The sequence below is a fragment of the Ipomoea nil genome, unplaced genomic scaffold (assembly GCF_001879475.1).
Source record: "Ipomoea nil cultivar Tokyo-kokei standard unplaced genomic scaffold, Asagao_1.1 scaffold1436, whole genome shotgun sequence".
NCBI lineage: Eukaryota > Viridiplantae > Streptophyta > Magnoliopsida > Solanales > Convolvulaceae > Ipomoea > Ipomoea nil.
The window spans coordinates 1,076,808-1,098,108 of NW_017617864.1; the positions used below are offsets into that span (position 1 = coordinate 1,076,808).

Here is a 21,301-nt window from a genome sequence, read left to right on the forward strand (position 1 = left end):
TTTTATTATTTTATTTTCAAGTTCGGGTTGACCTTAACTCTAACAATTAATTCAGCCTTATTACTCCTCACTTCATCGACTTTCTCAATGCATTGCCTACTCACCTTATCGCCACTCTTAAGCAATTGCCTTGATTTTTTTTTTTTTTTTTTTTTTTTTTTTTTTTTTTTTTTTTTTTTTTAAATCTGTATTCTGATTATAGGGTCATACATAACCAAACGTCAATATTGGTAATCATTCCAATTATATTCCACCATACTACTATACCAAACATGTAAAATACTTTCACCAAACTCATTCCAATTACCAACTATTTAATTCTGATTTCGATTCTGATTCCCATGTTCGAACCAAACATACACCCTACAATTTTCCTCAATAGTATCATATTTTTTCTAATAAGTATTACACTTTCTCTAGCAAGTAATAATAAACTTATGAATGATTAGTATTACAGAGTATATTTTTCCTCATAAGTATTATGTTTCCCTCATAAGTAATAATCAATTAATTTACCCGTTATTAGTATTACAGTTTTTCTCGTGAGTAATTTTTTCAACCGTTAACTATTACATTTTGATTTAAATGTATTACATTTTTATCAAAAAGATCACATTTTCTCTCATAATTAACAATCAAATTATATCTACCAGGACTATGTGGTCTAATGGTATCCGGGTTGGACTTCCAATTGGAAGATTATGAGTTCAAGCCTCAGTGGAGGCGTTATTGGTTCTTTGTGTTTCAGTAGGTTGAGAAAGTATATGAACAGATACTACAATGTAATAGAGCCAGTAACTCTAAAAAAAAAAAAAAAACAACAACAATCAAATTATATCTGATTAATATTACATTTTCCATAAAAAATATTACATTTATATATAAGCCTCATATCACCAAAAAAAAAAAAAAGATCCGTAAAATAATGTGACAAGAAATGCACGCCTTAGACAAAAGGTTCAAAACCTAAATCAAAAGGAAAGTTAATGAAGGCTAGAACTCAACTCAAGTGTCCTAACCCAAATTGGGCAAATTACGGTTCACACAGTTGTGTAGACCACAATCCTAAATAACGTCATTTTGATGTTAATTTTTTTTTTTGTTCAACGCATTTGTTAGAATAATGGACATTCTAGACCTCTATGGTAAGATAATGTATTTTATGTGTTAGAATAATATACTTTATATGTTAGAATAATATAATATGTGTATCTGTGTATAATATAAAAGCTCAATCAATTTTTGCCCAAGACATTTTCAGGCGAAAAAATTTGTATGTTGGCATTAAAAGGTGTTCTTTGCCAATGGAATGCCCTATTTTGCCCTTTCCAATGTCGCCGTTTGACCTTCGGCCGGCCAGAGTCCAACGGTGATACTATTGTTGTTGGGAAAAGAAATAAATTCGTGTATATTTATTCGTGTTTATTTATTTCTTTTCCTAGTGAATTACATCATGAGGTCTGACATGTGTTACTGTTTCTTGACTTGCTGTTTGTATTTTCCTTTTTTATTTTTTATTTTTTTTATACGTATATAGATCAAATTGTGCAGTTTGATTAGATGTGTATCTTGAAACTTGTAAATATGTTATTTAAAAATATTTTAGCCTGGCCTTTTTCCTTTTATTTATTTAATTATTTTTATAACTTATCTCCTCCAATCGTTTGTCCTTTTTTACACTTTTGCATAACATTTCATAACTTTTGTTCACAATTTCACGCGTGAGTGCTCTAATGTTCCGATCCCTCGGACGACTCCGCGTAGAAAGACTTCTCTCCCTTGCCGTTGCATTTTCCCGGTGTAGGTTCTTCTTGCTTCGCTGACATCTCATTTACTGTTATGCGTACATTCGTCTGAGTTTATTTGTTGTATTAATGAAGCTCATGTGGATCAAGAAAACATAGCTTTTCATTCTAACCGGTTCGAAATTAGTTATGTTTTCCTTATCTTATTATTAACGAGAGCTTTCCAGAATTTCACAACTATTTGGGCGTATTTGTTTATTTTGACTCTTTTTTTCCAAGTTCACACGGATTACATTGTATATGTGGCAAAAAAAAAAAAAAAAAAACACCGATTATGTATATTTTTATTGTTCCGATAAGCAAAGAAGAAAATGTATCAGTATGGTTGCTTGATTGTTGATTGTTATCTCAAACTATGTATTAATTTAACCTTTGTCGTGTTCCATTTCTTTTGAGAAATGCGTTTTGTCTTCGTGTTTATTTGCGTTATATTTGTAAGCATTATATACTTTATGGGCAATTCTTGTTCGCCAGTAATGTTGTTTCCCAGTACTTTTCATGCAAAATGCATACATTAGAGCAAAAGGATTTCCGGTCCTTCTTCTTCTACCTTGTGCTGTATAATAATTCGCATTATTGTTTTCTTCTTGCAATGCACTTTATCTTAACTGTTGACGCTATTTCTTATTTTCGTTACCCGACATGTTTAACCATTTCGCACCTCGTACATAAAGAGCCGTGGATCCTTTTAAGTGCGGGTTTTCTATTATTGTGTGCGGTGATATACCAATGCGTCTTCTGTTATTGTGTCTCTGATGCGACATACTAAGAGAAAATAAAAAAAACCTCTCTTTTTAATGTCGTGCTTTGCTTCTGACTCACTTACCATTCGAACATACATACACACAAATATTTGTGCCGTCACAATTTGTATGTTTTTCTGTAACACCCCCAAAACTAGACATAATTTAAAGCATTCAAACTTAGGAAATAAGATAAAGTCTAACCATCATGATATAAAACTTTGTGGAAGCTAACATTATAGTACGGGAATGTCATGCCACATCTAGGCCAACAAACCTAGATGCACAGGCTAAACTAACTAATCATTCACCAGTCAACAATATTCAAGTGGCTCACAGGCCAAACAACCTAAGACTAGAAAGGTAAGCTAGTCTAAACCGGGGCTCCATCTAACGCCTCTCGGACCGACTAAACATACCTGAAAAAATAAGGTTAGACAACCGTTAGCGATAATGCTAAGCAACCCAACTCCAACGTGTTGAAATACATATTCATATACTTTATAGATAAAACTATTTTTGAGACTTGGGAATACATAAGTATATCACTAAGCAACACTAGCTTTATAAATCATGAGGAATAGAAGCAATATTCGACTCTTCGAGGGATGTACTCGACAATACCAATAAACACACAAGAATATCAATAGAATCAACCCAACAAGACAATGATAATGGAATAAGGATAACGAGCAAGATAGGTGATAGGGAATATACCCCGGGTTTAGCCTCCCCGTACGCTTCGTGCTCCTATTTGGGTCGGGGTCAAACAGTTTGGGTCATAAGTCCGGGTTGACGGGTCAAAGTCAATGGGTCAAGTCCTATATAAAAGGCATTAGCCCTCATTGTAAGGGGTTCCTCTTCTCCCCTCCCTACACTCCTTCTCCCTCATTGTCTCTAGAATATGTACTAGACAACATACAAGAACACCCATGAATAAAAGGCCTTCTTGAGCTGCATTTATGTCTTCTTCCCTGCTTTATACATACGGTATACACCATCGGCGCTCTAACTCCGATTAGGTCGGCATTGCCACCATCGGCGCTCTAAGTCCGATTAGGTCGGCATTACCACCACCGGCGCTCTAAGTCTGGTTAGGTCGGCATTGCCACCACCGGCGCTCTAAGTCCGGTTAGGTCGGCATTGCCACCACCGGCGCTCTAAGTCCGGTTAGAGAAGCTATCATACCTACTCCCTTATGTTGACGATTCTCACAACTAAGGGAGTGGGGGGCTACACAGATAGGGTTGTAGAGCATGCTCCCTCGGGCTATGGAACTTGCACACTGTGTATTAGCGGGTCCCCCCACTGTGTACCAGCGGGTGGAACCACGGGTGGACAACCACCCGCCGTTCCCCCGCTGTGTACCGAACCTGTAAAGAAATTCCCTTCGGGGAAAATTGCCAAAAAGTCCAAGTTCAAGTCCAAAACATCCAAAACCTCACATACAAAAATAACAGAACTTGAACACATGAAAAAACCCAAAGAATAGCATTTATGAACCCTAGATACAAGCTCTAAACATGCATAAACACAAGATTATACATCAAATCACTCACAACATCAAGAGTAGCAAGAAATTCATATTATCAAGTTGAAAATAGGTTTTGTAGCACATGTGTTACCTCTTAGCTCAACAAATCACCACAAGCACCTCTAGATCAACCTAGCCTCTCAACACTTACTTGATCTTCATCAAACTCCCAAAACCCAACAAGATAGAAGAGAGATTTTAGAGAAATAGGAAGGAGATCTTGAATAGAAAAGGTGTAGGAAGATAGATCTTACCACTTCTAGCCTTGGAGTGTTAGAAAGTTGGAGTCTTGGCTTGGATCTCTTGAAGAAATGTGAAGATGAACTCTAGGGTTTTCTTGGAGAGAAGGAGGAGTGGAGAGCAAGAAAGAAGGGTGTAGAGAGATGGAGAAATCCTGAAATGTGTTGGGGTGCCTTGGCTAGGGTAGGGTTTTAAGGTTAGAAATGGTTAAATGACCAAAAGGGCCCCTTCTTTCCAAAAACAAGTTAGGAGGACAACAAAGTCTAGAGTACAAGGAATAAAGCATAAGGTCTACCCATTGACCAAATTAAAATGCTAAGGTATTTGGTCAAACTAGCTAGGTCCCTTAACTAATTTCAAAGGGAAATTAAGAAAAAAATTGTAAGGCCACAAGGAATCAATGTAGAAATTAATTCGGGTTTTAGGAGTGAATTTTCGGGGTGTCATACTCTCCCACCTAACAAGAAGCTTTGTCCTCGAAGCTTGTCTTCAAGGAAAGGATATGATTTAGAAAATAATCGAGGATTCAAATCAAAATGGAAAGATTAGTAAGATTTAGAAGTACATTGAAGGTTCACAATTGTGTGACAAGAATGAAAGATAAGGTGAATGATATAAGCTTTACCGGAAAGAAATTCTAATCCTACCTTAAACTTAACTCCCTACTTATTACCAACCACCGGTCTACCCAGGTCTAGACGTCTTAGCTAAGGCACAAGCTACAAACTACAAACTGACAATAAAGAACTCTTAAGCTAGAACACCCGGGATCGAAGAACAAGGATTGCGTCTTCAACTCGATTGACTTCTCCAAACAAAGGAAGCAAGGTCCTCACACTGCACAACGTGATCTCGGCCTCTGCTCGAATTTGATCCGTCACTTCCAAAACGAAAACCACTACTGCCAGCTTCGAGACATGAGTAAGATGCCCTTCTTCCCAACTCATGGGCTAACTTGATGCAAAGGCGGACGACTTAAAGCTATGCATTAACACCCGACCCACATCTCTATTCAAAACAACACTTGATGACTTCAAAACCTTCGATGCCGGAAGGAAGGGTCCAAAACGGAAATGATAGCAAAGGAGAAAGGTAACTTAGGGGAAAGTAAGCTCAAAAGAAAAAGGTTCGGTTCAAAGGAAAAGATCAGAGTGAAAGGTTTCGGTTTTAAACTAGAGGACCACGTTGGTTAAGAAGAGAATCGAGATTTTCAAGGCTACAACTTAGGGAAGTGAGGTTGTCACCTTGCACAGGATTAGTTTAAGAAGAAAGCAAGAACAAGGTTTAGAAAAACAACAAGGATTTCTTGGCAAAAGGATGATTGGTTCGTCTAAGAGGAGGGAGGAAAAACGGATTAGAGAGGGTTAAAGGTTCTCGACTTCAGGCAATTCCTTCTGCTGGATTAACTGATTACAGCCTTTTGACCAACTGTCAGATCTCTTCTTCGATTCTAGCACAACTTCAAACGAAGTTCTTTATCGGTCTTCCTCCATGCGCTGTTACAACCACCATCTTTACTACTTCCGAGGAGAACACACGACGAAACACAACCATACCTTTCTATTATAAACCAAGTCTTCCGTGCAACTTAGATAACTGAACCAAACTGTTAAGCTACTTTTCCCAAACACTCCACACAAAAACTATCACACAAGGATTAACACCAAAACTGAAGAAGGGCACAACCAGAAAGGGTACAAGTACTTACTTCATTGGTTTCAGCTTGCGTGTGACTCACGCTGTTACTTACCATACCTTTCTTTGCTGAGGTCTCGGCTTTACACACGGGTCCTGAAGGCCTCTTCCATTTGTCTCACTGCTACCTCCACTTTGAAGCTTACCTCCCGGTCGGAGTCTCACACTACCAGCTGGTTTTTGCTTTGATGACGTCTTTCCCTTAACCATGCACTCATATGACCGATGGCCTTTCTTGCCACAAGCAAAGCACCTTACCGTCTTTCCATGACAATCCAACCCGGGGTGGTCACTTCCACACTTCTTGCAAACATAGTGCCTTCCCTTAGTCTTGTTGTTCCTGATGGGTTGGGGAGTCTTACCACCCTTAAAGTCATTTCTTGGGAAACTTCTCGTTGGTTCGGTACTGGTAACTGTCAAACTCCTAACCACAAGTGCATCATTTCCTTCACAAATCCTCTTACGGCTCTCCTGTATTCCTTTCTGAACTTGCTGCACCCGGTAGAGGTCGACTGCACAGAGGTAGGCCTCATTGAGAGTCTTGGGCTTCGACACAGTCAAGGCTTTCCTAGCCTCAAAGTTGAGTCCGGCAACAAACTTCTCAACTTTGCTCGAATCGGTAGGTACCAAAATCGAGGCAAGGCGTGCCTAACTCCAAAAACTTCTTATGATACTCCACCATCGACAATGGTACTTGCTTAAGGTGGAGAAACTCCTCGTACTTTGCCGCCTTGACATTAGCGGGGTAGAACCGCTCACGTAATTTATCCTTCAAGCCTTCCCAACTAAACTTTGAATCTTGTCTACAAGCTGGCCTTTCGTGTATCCACCACAAGTCCGCCTCTTACATAAGGTAGAACATAGCCAACTCCACTTGGCGATCCTCTGGGCAGTCCACTACTTCGAAGACCTTGTCGAACGTCCGGATCCACTTTTCTAGCACCGCAGTATCTTCTTCCTCGGCGAAGATTGGGGGACGATGACTTGACACTTGGCGTGCTACGTCTCGGTTCACATTTTGATGGTTGCTGCTGAGGAAAGCGTTACTCAACGTTTGAGTAATATGGGTCAACTACTGCAGGTTTTGAGCTAGCTGTTAGGTGGTAGGCATTTCTGAAGTCCTTGCACGACGTCTCGATGGTGCCATCCTTGAGTTCTGCAGAAGCAGCACGGTTACGGAAGAAAACTTAAAAGCTCGCACCCTTACCCAATACCTTAACTTAAAAGAACCAAAGTTACACGAAGAACAAGGCACAAGAAACATGACAGAAAGCGATAAATAAACTCACAACATCACCGCGCGTCTTAAGATTCCTATAACTTATGTACTTAAACACTTAGAATTCAGGCTTAGCATCTTAGAGTCTTACTCTAAAATTACTCTCCTAGGCTCAAACCTAGGCTCTGATACCAACTGTAACACCCCCAAAACTAGGCTATTTTGAAAGCATTTAGACTTAGGAATTAAAGGTAAATCTAACCATTAACACAAATAAATACAGCGGAAGCTTAACAAAGTCTTAGGGATGCTATGCCACAACTAAGTTCCCAAACCTATTTTCACAGGCTTTACAAAACACTATCCAACAGTCTACAAGTTCAAGGCTCGCAGACTAAACTACTACTAAGCTATTGGAAGAAAGCTAGTCTACCGGGCTCCACTAACGCACTATCGGCTCAACTACTTTGCACCTGAAAAACATATGGGGTAGCACCCGTTAGCGAATAATGCTAAGTAACCTACCACTACTCGTTGAGTACAATATATTATAGATATAAGAAAACTATTTGAGACTTGGAATACATAATATATAGTCTTTTAAAACGAGGAATAGAAACATCATAAGACTCATCATGGAACACTCTCAATCAACCGACCATCTTACGATAAATCAAGAGATCAATACAACGATAAGAACAATGGAATCATCAACAACATATGATCATCAATATCAATCAAGGTAACATCATAACATGAAGGATAACATCAATACTTTGCTCACAACAAACGAAAGTCAAGGATCGTAACCACTGACCATTTCCCATGTTCCAAGTCCACGCAGGACATAACCAAACTAAGTCATTCATCGTGGAGTCATCGCAACGACTCAATCATAGTGGATCAGTGTGGAGGGCTCCAAATCATCAATCACATACCATAGAGTCACTGAACGACTCGGACCGCAGCCCAATGGAAACAGATCTAGCAACTTTAAGTGTATACACCCCCTATTGGGATTCCAAGCCCAACGGGTTAGCTACCTTCTCTAGCAACTGGAATGAGTTGCCCACAAATCAATAATCCAAACGGCAACCCGGAGCTTTAAACCCACTACCGGATCAGTTCACAATGGTTGATCGGGGCTTTAAACTCACCATCGACCTGTCAAGGGCTTCCCACACCAACATGACCCATTGCAAACAGAGCCAGAGGCCCGCCAATCACATATCAGTAACACATAAGTCCCCACACTGTCCACTGTTCCACCATATCAAATCTGTCACAACAATTCCACATCTCAACAAGAGTCAATACACACGGAATTTAGAGATACAACAAAGCATAGATTCCACATGAAGTGTGTACATCAAGAGATAAGCTCAACAATAGCTTAATCAAGGAATAATCATGATAAAGTACAACATTTGTACAAGCTCATAATCATAGGTTCAATCGAAGGAATTCAAGAAAGAACATAAATGAGACATTTCAACGTATTCCACAATAAAGAAAGACTTCAACTCAAGAGACAACAATGATTGGTAGACACAAGTCACCAATCCTCATCAAGAATATGAATGAAGAATACAAGGAAAGCACATACTAGTACCAATAACAACGTAGCTAGCATGCAATTCATCACGCCAATCATAAAGGCTCAAACGAACATCATAGACTTCATTCCAATCCAATGAATCACAAGGTTGGATCACATACATGATTCAAGACTCACAAATCCTATCATGGGTACTTAAGACATCGTTCTAGACTTACGAAACATCAATCAAGACACACAAGTGCACAACGGATCAATAACATGGAGGCCAAAATACATCGTACCAGTGGGCGGAACGGTGGGTGGACAACCTCCTGTCGTACCCCCCACTGTGTAACAACGGGTGGAACCACGGGTGGACAACCACCCGCCGTTCCCCCGCTGTGTACCGAACTTGTAGAGAAATTCCCTTCGGGGAAAATTGCCAAAAAGTCCAAGTTCAAGTCCAAAACACCCAAAACCTCACATACAACAATAAGGGAACTTGAACACATGAAAAGCCCAAAGAATAGCGTTTATGAACCCTAGGTACAAGCTCTAAACATGTATAAACACAAGATTATACATCAAATCACTCACAACATCTAGAGTAGCAAGAAATTCATGTTATCAAGTAGAAAATAGGTTTTGTAGCACATGGGTTACCTCTTAGCTTAGCAAATCACCATAAGCACCTTTAGATCAACCTAGCCTCTCAACACCTACTTGATCTTCATCAAACTCCCAAAACCCAACAAGATAGAAGAGAGATTTTAGAGAAATAGGAGGGAGATCTTGAATACAAAAAGTGTAGGAAGATAGATCTTACCACTTCTAGCCTTGGAGTGTTAGAAGGTTGGAGTCTTGGCTTGGATCTCTTGAAGAAATGTGATGATGAACTCTAGGGTTTTCTTGGAGAGAAGGAGGAGTGGAGAACAAGAAAGAAGGGTGCAGAGAGATGGAGAAATCCTGAAATGTGTTGGGGTCCCTTGGCTAGGGTAGGGTTTTAAGGTTAGAAATGGTGAAAAGACTAAAAGGGCCTCTTCTTTCCAAAAAAAAGTTAGGAGGACAACAAAGTCTAGAGTAGAAGGAATAAAGCATAAGGTCTACCCATTGACCAAATTAAAATGCTAAGGGATTTGGTCAAACTAGGTCCCTTAACTAATTTCAAAGGCGAATTAAGAAAAGAATTGTAAGGCCACAAGGAATTATTAAGAAATTAATTCGGGTTTAAGTAGTGAATTTCTGGGATGTCACAGTATTAATGTTTGACTTATTCTTATTTCGTAAGCTTTAATTGTTTTAATTAATGCTGAAATTCAGGGGTGTTAAAGTTGGTATCAAAGCCTAAGTTCGACCCTAAGTTAATGCCTTTAGGATAAGACTTTAAGATGTCATGTTTGAATTCTAGGTGCTTATGTACTTAGGATGTAAGAATCTTAGGAAGTGAGGTGAGATTGTGAGTTTATTTATCGCTTTCTGTTAAAGTTTTCCTATGCTTGCTCTTTGTCTAGCTTTTATTCTTGTAGTTAAGACACCAGGTAAGGGTGCCTGTTCCTGACCCACATCTATAATTGATTTTAACCCTGTAGAATCTAGGATGACACCACTAAGAAACCGTGCAAGGACCCCTAAGACACCTACTAACGAACAGTTGGCTCAGAACTTGCATCAGTTAACTCAGATCGCCCAGGCACTGAGTAAAAACCTCCTTAACAACAACAACCGTCCACCATCGGACGGGAATGGCGATGTAGCCCGCCAAGTGTCAAACCATCGCCCCCTATCTTCGCCGGGGAAGAAGATTCCGCGACACTGGAAGAATGGATCCGAACGTTCGAAAAAATCTTTGAAGTAGTAGGATGCTCGAAGGAATGTCCAGTCGAACTGGCATCATTCTACTTTGGGCACGAGGTCGACTTATGGTGGGTACACGAAGGCCCGAACTATAGACAAGAACCGGGTTTCAACTGGGAAGTCCTAAAGACCAATCTGCGAGAATGCTTTTATCCCGCACACGTAAGAACGACCATGTATGAGGAGTTCCTTCACTTGAAATAGGGAATCACTACGGTGGTAGAATACCACAAGAGATTCCTAGAATTGGCTCGTTTCGCACACGTGTTGGTACTAACGGAGGCAACTAAGGTAGAGAAATTCGTTGGTGGGCTCAACTTTGAGGCTAGGAAGGCCTTGACCGTAAACAAACCAAGGACCCTCAACGAAGCTTATACCAGCGCCGCCGATCTCTATCGGATCCAACTGTTGCAACGAGGAGTCCAAGAACAAATGAAGAGGAGGAATGACAGAAGCGGAGTCCCTAACCCCAAAAGAGCAAAGAGCGATCTCAACGTAAGGACAACTTATCGGCAAGCCCAAGGCCCGCCTAGAGGAAATCACAAGGGCAAGGGAAGGTATTTCCTGTGCAAGAGGTGTGGCAAGGACCACCCAGGGAAGGATTGTGACACCCCGTAATCAGTTCTATTTAGGGATTAATTAAGTAATTAATCCTAATTCAATTGGTAATTTAATCCCTTAAATTCCTGAAAATTCAATAGTCAGGGACTAGTAATTGACTAGTCAACCCAAGTCAAGTGTTGTACCTAAAGCTTTGTGAATAGTTCCCTTGTTCCCTTACACTTTTCATCTTAGTAAGGGTAAAGAAGACATTTCCTTCATGATTGTATTCCAAGCTAACCTAGAAGACACCTTTCATTTCTTCCCTAACACTTTCAAATCAAAAGCTCTCCCTTCTCTCTAAAATCTAGCTAGCTTTCTCTCCAAGCTAAGTTTAGGGTTACCAAGATCTTCAAAGTTTGTCTCCAAGATTCCACCTTTCATTCTCTTGAGCATCTAGGAGGGTAAGATCTATGTTTCTTTTGTGTTTTTAGTGTTTTCTAAGGTATCTTTTTCTAAAGGTGAAATCTTTATGATCTTTTGGTGTGTTCTTGAAGTGGGTGTGGAAGGTGAACCTTGTTAGGAGCTTTGAGAAGTGTTTTAAGTGAAGGTTGAGTCTTCAAGAGGTAACCCATGCTCTACAAAATCTATTTTGTTTACCTATATGATGATTTATTGGATTCTACATGTGATTTTGCTATGAAATGTGAGTGTTGATGCATTGTCTTGTGAAAATGCATATCTAGAGCTTGTTATTAGGGTTCATGTATGCCATTGCTTGGCTATTCCTTTGATTCAAGTCATTTTGTTGTATTTGGTGAGATTTGGCATGTTTTGGACTTGAATTTGAGCTTGGAGTTGAAAATCCCCGAAGGGATATTTTTGGTATAGGGCGTGTACCCGCGGGCGGAACGGCGGGCAGTGGCCTACCTACCGCCCCACCCGCGGGGAACAAGGCTTGGGAGAGTGTGTTCCGCGGGCGGAACCACGGGTGGGGGTCCACCCGTGGCCCCACCCGCGGGGTACATATATGTGGCTTGTTGGGCATTTGTTCCCCGTGATTCTTTTGACTCGGTATTTGGTCTTTTGACTTCCCGATGTTCTTTTGTGGAACTATTTGAGTGTCTTCTTGATGTTTCGTATGTCTAGAACTATATGGTAGGATTCCATGTAGGTTTTGGTGTCTTGAATCGTGCTAAGTGTTCAACCTTGTGATTCGTTGAACCATGATGAGTCTTGAGTGTTCTTCGGAACTATGTTTGATTTACCCGTTTGATAAGCATGCTAGTTCGGTGTTTAAATGCTAGCGTGTGTGGTTTGTCCTTTCCTATTATGGATGATGACTTGTGTTAATCATCATTGGAGTCGGATTGTGATCCTTTCCTTGTTGAGTATGGTTTCATATCTTTGTTGTGATCCATTGATTGATTCCTATGATGGTGTGGTGTGTGTGGCTGTACCTGGATTGCACGATTAATGGTATGGGACATTAGTCACCAAGGTACGGCAGTGGTCCTTGTGGTGGCCATGACGTGATTATGGAGTTTGTGACCTGTGTGTCGGGTTCACGTATTTCTTGGGAGGCATGTGTTGCCATGTGTGTGATCGGCACCCTCGTGTACTATGAATTGGTGGAATTGTTGGCAGTCGTTGGCGGGTGGGGACGACGGTCATCGGAGGGAAAATGTTGGACTTGGTGTACAGGGGTCCTGAAGGTAATGGTTGGAACTAGACATAAGGTTGGGGGTAGCTATAAGGTTGGAACCGGGCATAATGAAGGCATATCAATTCGTGATGGGTGATGTCACGAAGGCATGTGTTGTCGTTGTTGTGTATTTCTCTATTTGTGACATGTGTTGTCACAAAGGCATGTGTTGCCAATGTGGGTTTCTTGATTCTCTTGTATTGTGCATGTCGGTGTTATTCTACTGAGTGATGGTTGAATACATCATGAGCCGTTCTTGTGTGTCGTTGTACTTCTTGTGGTCTTGGGATGTGTTCCCTTGTCTTTGTTGTGAGTGGATTGAGTCTTGTGTTTGACTTCTACTCTTGGCTTTGAACTTATATATATTATATTCCGTTTCGCAAATGGTTTTGTATATATATCCTATCTATGTATGATATTTCACATGTATTGGTGGGTTACCAGCATTATTCGCTGACCGGGCATCGTCCCATATATTTATGTGTTTCTTTCAGGTTCCGAGTAGAGGCGAGCGCGGTCTAGTGATGGATAGTATAGATCCCTCAGACCTTGTAGTTGTTTTGGCCTGTGTGCCTATGTTGGATTTAGACTTGTTGTTGTTTGACCTTATCCTTTGTAGACAGATTATGTTGATGTTGTTTACGCCTGTGCGTTCACCGTAGCGTGGACGTGGCATAACACTCTACGTTTTCCATCTATTTAATAGTTAGACTTCCGCTGTGTATGCTTATTATGGTTAGATTATCTGCATGATTATGTTTTAAATTGGTATGGAAATCGGGGGTGTTACAAGGATTGCCAAGGGAACGCCGTGCTGTGCTACAACTGTGGGGAGAAAGGCCATAGGTCCTTTGACTGTAGCCAACCCGCGTGTGCAAGACCACCAGATACAGGGCAATAAGGAAATGCGAACAACCGAGGGGGATATGGAGCGCCCGGGAAAGTGTTCATGATGAGTCGCACTCAAGTCGAAACTGAAGCCGGGATCAGAGTCGAAACTGAGGATGACGCTGAAGCCGCAGCCGTACGAGACGAGGACCTTACAGGTAACCCTCTTTAACCCATCCTCGTCACCATAGAGCTTTTACCTTGTACAGTTCTTTCAGCCCCCTGTTGTTTCGAGTAGAGTTAATTAGTTAAATCCGATTGGTTTAAATCCTTGTTCCGTCCTTTGAACTAATTAGAATAATTAGTTGTTCCCTCATGAATTATGAGACCTTGGAAATAACACTTGGTAAATCTAAGGAGACAACTAAGGAGTTTAACTTAGAGTTTTTAATCCTACCCTAAGGCAATGGATGGTAAAAATCTAAGGAGCATAAGGAAGATGAACCAAAAACCTTAGAATAAGCCAAGTGTAGTGTGATACCCCAAAAATCCAATCCTTAAATAGAATTAATTATGTAATTAATTCTAAGCTTTCTCATGAATTTCCCCTTCCAATTCTTATGGACTTTGAGCTTTATACGTTGTACATGGCCTTTTGTCTTCCTAGCCTTTTAGTAAGGGTATGTTTGTCTTTTCACATTTACTTGGCATTCAAGCCTTTCCCTAGCAAGATCACATTTCATTTCCCTCATTTTGCGACACTCTAAACTCTCCACCCTCTCTCTAGAATAGTAGCTTTCTTCCCAAGCCATGTTAAGTCCACCTTCTTCCTTGTAAGGGATCTCTCCAAGATTCCACCTTTCCACCATTAAAACACTAGGAAGGGTAAGATCTTAGCTTAGTTGGTGTTTTTGAGTAGCTTTGCATAGTCTTTATCTAAGTTGTGGTTCTTCTTTGTGTGGTTTTTGTTTTGTTGAGAAGATTTGGGTGAGGAGGAACCTTAAGGAGAAGTATAGGAGTCTAAGGAAGAGATTTGTGGTCTACAACGGTAACCCATGCTTTACAAAACCTATTTTACACTTGATATGATGATTCTTGACATTCTATTTGATGTTCTTGATGTTCTTGTGAGATTTGATGCATAATCTTGTGTTTATGCATATTAGAGCTTGTATCTAGGGTTCTTAAATGCTATCTTTTGAGCTATTCATGTGTTCAAGTCATTTCCTTGTTGAATGTGAGGTTTTGGTTGTTTTGGACTTGAACTTGGTGTTGTTGATGTTTTTCCCCGAAGGGAAATTATTGTTGGTTTAGGGGAGGCAGCGTGCGGAACAGCGGGTAGGGCCCTTATTGCCGCTCCACCCGCTGTGGACGTGTGCTGTGCCGGCGGGCAGAGCCATGGGTGGAGGCCCACCCGTGGTTCCACCCGCTGGTACCGGCGGGTAGGGTGTGGCGGGTGGTTGTCCACCTGTGGTTCCACCCACTGTTATGTGATGCTTTGGCCTCTATTTTGTTGAATCGTTGAGCACTTGTGTGTCTCCTTTGATGTTTCGTACGTCTAGAACGGTGTCCTAAGTATCCGTGATAGGATTATGAGTCTTGAATCGTGCTTATGGTCCAACCTTGTGATTCGTTGGATTAATGTGAAGTCATTGAGGTTCGGATGAATCGTTATGTTTCTCCTTTTGATGTACATGCTAGTGTTAATGTTGTTTATGCTAGTATGTGTTGTTTGTTCGTTCCTAATAAGGATTGGTAACTTGTGTTACCAATCATGGTAGTCTTTGGATTAAAGTCTATCATTGAAGTATCGTTGCTTTGATGGTCTATTCATGCCTTTCATTGAAATCTATCGGTTGTATTCCTTGATATGATCTTGTACATGTGATGTACCCGTTTATTGATACTTGATTGGGCTATTGATGAGCCTCAATCCTCTATGATGAGGACCTAAGTAATGTTATATGATTGGTGGGCAATAATGATAGGAGATAGACTATCACGTGATTAGTACTATTCTATATGACTATTGACACTACGAGTGTCTCGTTTGGCGGTTAAAGCTGGCGGATGCAGGCGGGGGGCGGATCGCTCCGGAGGAATAAAGTTGAACTCGGTGTACAGGGTGGCAATATGAGGTAAAGGTTGGAACTGTAATAAGGCTGGCCTGGAGAGAATGGTTGGAAGAGGACATAAGGTTGGAACTTGATACTCATCTTTGAATGTGATTCTTGTCTCTCATGGTTTATGAGAGTGTTATTTATGATTATCGTTTGATATATCTTGTTGTTGAACATGTTGCCTTTGTCGTTCATTGAGTAATCTGTTGGGATTGGTCTTTGATTGAGAGTGCATTGATGTTGAGTCTTTATGTTGTTTTAAAATTATATACTGTATTCTAGTTTTTCTGCTTCAAAATTAAGGGTGTTACATATAACTTGTAAGATTCAAACCCTAAACCTTCCATTTCCAAACCAAGTTCTTAACCATTTAACCACAAGTATTTCTTGAAATTTAAAGGATATGAAAGCTTCTTAACCCTCTTCCGGTCTTCCCAAATCCCTAGAACCCCAAAATCCCCAAATCAAAAACCCTTCTTTCTTCCCATTCTCTCTCTCTCCCTCTCTACCCTCCCCACACGATCGGCCGAACATCCAAACCCCCGCCCAGGTTCCAGCCACCGCCCGTCACCTCTGCTGGCCACCGCCAACCACCCAAACCATCGCCGACCCAAGCTGCGACCGCCCAGCCAAGCAGCCGCTGCCGACCGCTCGCATACCACCCGGCGATCACGCAGCCATGCCCCATGCTCTACCCGTCGTCAACCAGCTTGAACCACCGCTGCCACCGCGATCCATCGAACCACCGTTGCCATCGCGACGACGAGTAGCAACCCGCAACCACCGGAGCCACACTGTTGGTCCCGATAGGGTGGTGAAAGTCTAGAGGGGGGGGGTGAATAGACTTTCAAGCTTTTTCGAAATAAATAACTCTTTGGTAATTTTAACTCTAAGTAACAAGTAAATAGAGTTAATTTAAACTGCACAGCGGAATAGGCAGTATGTAAAGAGTTATGCCCAAATAATGAATTAAATACGCATGTAAGATAGAATGAAGTGACAGAGATATCTTGAATATATAAAGGAGATGGTGCACTCAATATATAATAACAATATTCAAGATTATAAATAAATATCGTAACACGTCGACCGTGTGATGAATGTTACATGCAACACGTCAAACTTGCTTAGAATAATTCAATATTTAAGCTTGAGAAGTTTGAGTCACATGCATACGTGAAAACACACTAAACCCGAAGAATTAAGATTAACTGTGAATAGTAAACGGGTTAGTCAGATAAGATAGATAGATAGAGAAAATTATGTAAGTGCGGCATGTAAATGAGAGAGGCAATTTATAGTGGTTCGGAAGTGGCGTAATCTTCCTAGTCCACTCTTCTCCTTTCGCGTCTAGGAGAAATTCACTATTTTCCACACACAGTTACAATAGTGAATAAGCGCTACATAAGCACTTCTTCCGGATGTTTTGCACACAGCTACACCCAACTCCGAGTGTCTCGCACACAGCTACACTCAACTCCGAGTATTTCGCACACAGCTATACTCAACGCCAACTAAGTGTCTTGCACACAGCTACACTTAGCAACTACGAGTGTTTTGCACACAGCTACACTCACTAGAGTATTTTGCACACAACTATACTCTTTTTACAATTACAAATACAAAGGTAATTGTATCTCTCTCCAACTAGATTCGAGACTATTCGGACTAAGTCTCTAAGAATATTTGAGCACTTGCACTTTCGTATGTATTGCACTTCTATCTCGTTGCTCTGCACTTGTTCACCTCTGCTCCACTTCAAGTCTTCATGGCTTTTTATAGGCAATCAAATATATCCGTTGGAGTAGGATAATTTGATATTTGAATTTTGAATCTTCATAGCCTGATATTGTTGACAATAGTAGGTCTTCAATTTTGATTTGATCGTCAACTTGCCTGACAAATAATATTTTATCACAACTTGATTTTCTAGCTGTTTAAAATATTATTTTTCTTGTCATATTGAATATCCAACGTATCTTTGAAATAAATTCATCTGATAGAATTTATTTCTAGGATAAGTTTTTATATTCATGTCTTCATAAATATTTTTCCGTTCTGATCAAATGTCTTTCAGGCAATTTTGGATTCTTGTGGCATGTGGGTAGACTTGGAATAAATTCCTTCGAATTAATCCAATTTCTGATCATCTTGCTTCTTTGCCACATTGTGCTCCTTTGACTTGAACATCGTGCTCCTTGACTTGAACATTGTGCTTTTCTGATTTGGTCACATATTGCTCCTTTGGACACATCGTGCTTGTTCACATTGTGCTCCTGTAGAACATTGTGCTCCTTTAGATACATTGTGCTCCTTTTGATACATTGTGCTTCTTAGCACACATTGTGCTTCTTAGCACACATTGTGCTTGTCAGCACACATCGTGCTCTTTTGGTAGCATTGTGCTCTTTTTAATACTTTGTGCTCTTTTGATAGCATTGTGCTCCTTGGTGAACATCGTGCTCTTTTGGACATTGTGCTCTTTTGCACATTGTGCTTGTCCGAAAATTTGACTTGTAAAAAAATGAGTCCTTGGGGGGGGGGCGGGGGGGGGGGGGGGAATCGATCTCGAGTGTGATTGTTTTGAATAAGAACTTCTACTATTTCACCGTAAGGCTCATCCGGTTATTCTTTGCAACGCCATTCCTTTATGCTTCTTTCTCGGATGAATACTCGTAGGACCAAAATTAATTTCTCAAATTAATTTTGTTCTTCATATGGTAGATTCCTTCTGACTCGATATTCTGATTTATGATGCTTGTACTAAAAGACCTAAAAACTAAGGGGATCTAAAGTACATTTGGCTCATCAAAACTTACAAAAAATATTCCTATCAATTTTCCCCCTTTTTGATGACGCCAAAACCTATACTCAGTCATTTGGCTTGTCTTTTAAAAACAATTATTTTTCAAAAGATTTTATTAACTTAGACATAGCCAAGACGAGTTTAACATTTGATTTTGACTCTAGGAAAGGTATTTTTAGCAACTAAAATTCCTATTCGCATTTTTGGATTTTAATAATAATGAATTTTTGCATTTTTCCAATTTATGCGATTTGGTACAAACTAAGCTAAAAATGTTACCTTTCAAGACAAATTAAATAACAATAAATAACAAGGAAAACTTAATAGCATCATAATCAGATAATTCGAATCATTCCAACTTGTTCCAAATTGTTCATGGGTTCATGTTCCCGTGGACCATACAAAATAAATGTGACAATCATACAAATCATCTAATGACTTTGTTTCTCTTCTCTTTAAGCACATGATTTATATGATTTTGAACATCAATGAAATTGTCACTAATGGCATAATTGTTGCATACCTGCCCAACTGAATAATAGTTGAATGCTTCGATGATGTTGTTCCCGGGCAGTATACCTTCTTCATACCATATGATGCATTCTTCTAGGCTTCTTCCATTTTGTAGCTCGGCATCATTGACTTTGATATAGTCCTTTAGAACCATGATCATCAAAGCTCTAGCATAGCTTTGGATTCTTCTGAAATTCTCGTTTGAAACCCACAAATTTTGATCACTTGGACCACTCTTCTTCATACCCTTTGGTAGATCATTCAAAGTTACCAACTTTGGCATTTCAACTCTACCATCTCTTGGTGTGGATTCCAAATAGAGAGCTGCACGGTTATACCAATTAATTTGCTCAATATTTCCTCCTGCACAAACAATGTCACGAAAAGAACGGTTAGTGGTATTTGCGCTGCTTGATCCTCCTGGACTGCCAGCCTCACCACCACCGAACCAATATTCTAAACCTCCTCTTCTAGCAACATTTCTGCCTCCTCCACCTCTACTACTGCTTGTGCCAACATTTCGGGTGGCCATGGCAGTCATCATCATCTCAAACATGCCTTCCAAATGACTGAATCTCTCTTCCCCCTTTTTGGCGTAATCAAGGAGTGTATGAACCGATTCACGAAGAGATGAAATAGATTCGGAAATATTTTCATATGATCCCCGAAGGCAGCCCACTTTAGTGTTGACGGAGATGAGATCCGTGTGGACATCACTAATCTGCTTCTCATGTTGATGAACAACATTGAGAATTCCTTGGCTTTGATTCACGGCAATTGCTTCATTTGCCTTTCCAGAATTCTTGAGGATTTGAGAGAGTTGGATGTAGAACTCATTGAGTTGCCCCTTGACATTTGCATTTAATCCTCCAACTTGTCTCTCAAGTGCTTGGTGGGTGTCAATCAAATGTTGTTGACTCCTCCGATTTTCATCAAAAGATGTTTCAAATTTTCCACCTTGAGTATTGACAACATGATCCACATGAGTGTAGATGCCTTGAAACATGCTTTCCATTCGGTCAACAAGGCTTAGTACAACTTTCTCCAGATTTTCCAATTTTTCCTTTGAGGTTGTGCCTTCAATGTCTTGCTCTTCTCGGGTTGTGGGAACACACCTTGCTCCTTCTTGAGCAGAATTGACTTCAAGCATGTGAGATTGTGCTTGATTTTCCACTTGATATCCTTCTCTTTCCGGTGTGTGTAACACGTGCGTGTCACCTTGTGCACTTTCTGCATGAATGGATTGAATTTCCTCCGTGTGTTGGCTAGCTTACATGACATTTTGATCTTGACTTATTTCAGTGAAATTCAAAACACTCACATCATATAAACCACTATCCATTAAATGTGCACCACATGTGACATTTTCTTCTTCTACATTCCTTGTGACAAATTCATCAATATCAACTAGGAAATCATCTTCGGTAGGTATATCTCCTTGGACTGTGACATCAACAGTAGCTTCGGCCAACTTAGCTTTCAATTTATTCACAAATATTCCATTCACCGTAGACATCAAGGTTGCATGGCCAACATCAAAATTACCAATCCAATTCAAGGAAAATAATTCTTCTTCTTGCATACTCGGTCCTTTTGTCATCAAATCTTGATAGGAACCAAGTCTACATTTTCTCTAATTTAGGACTCTTCAGTATTCACTCACCAACACCATATCAAGTCCATCAACTTGATGAATCTCCTCATTCAACATTGTTTCCAATTCGGCAATTTGGGAAAAAGGATTTATGAAACTTTTGCTTGTATTAGGATTTTGGCTTGTATTTGGATTTTGGCTTGAGGTAGGATTTTGGCTTGTGTTTGGATTTTGGCTTGTATTTGGATTTTGGCTTGAGGTAGGATTTTCATGGGATTGAGTTGAGGGTTGAGAAGATAAACCAAGAATTTCTACAATTGGCCTTTTCCTAGCAGGAATGCCTCTCGGTTTCCTTTTTCTTTTGGAGTTCAAATCAGTTGATTCTTCATGATCTTTGAACAAAATTCGGTTACTTCCAAAAGGCTTTCTTGATCTCATTGGTAACCCTTTCATTTTTATAATTTCACCAATAAGCAAACCGAACCCTAGGATGCGGTTGAACTTCCCATTCCTAATTTTCGCACCTTTCACAATATGTGCAATCCGGCTCAAGATAAGCTTACTC

The 21,301-nt window shown here is 40.2% G+C and overlaps 1 long non-coding RNA gene across 1 annotated transcript; it reads right to left on the reverse strand.

Moving 5' to 3' along the window:
* Positions 1 to 270: 270 nt before the first annotated feature.
* On the reverse strand, positions 271 to 19,384 carry LOC109188575. The gene is made up of 3 exons (XR_002055444.1): positions 19,374 to 19,384; positions 16,096 to 16,101; positions 271 to 363 (listed from the first exon to the last, which is right to left on the reverse strand). It is a non-coding gene; the product is annotated as an uncharacterized LOC109188575 (long non-coding RNA).
* Between the last annotated feature and the right edge of the window lie 1,917 nt (positions 19,385 to 21,301).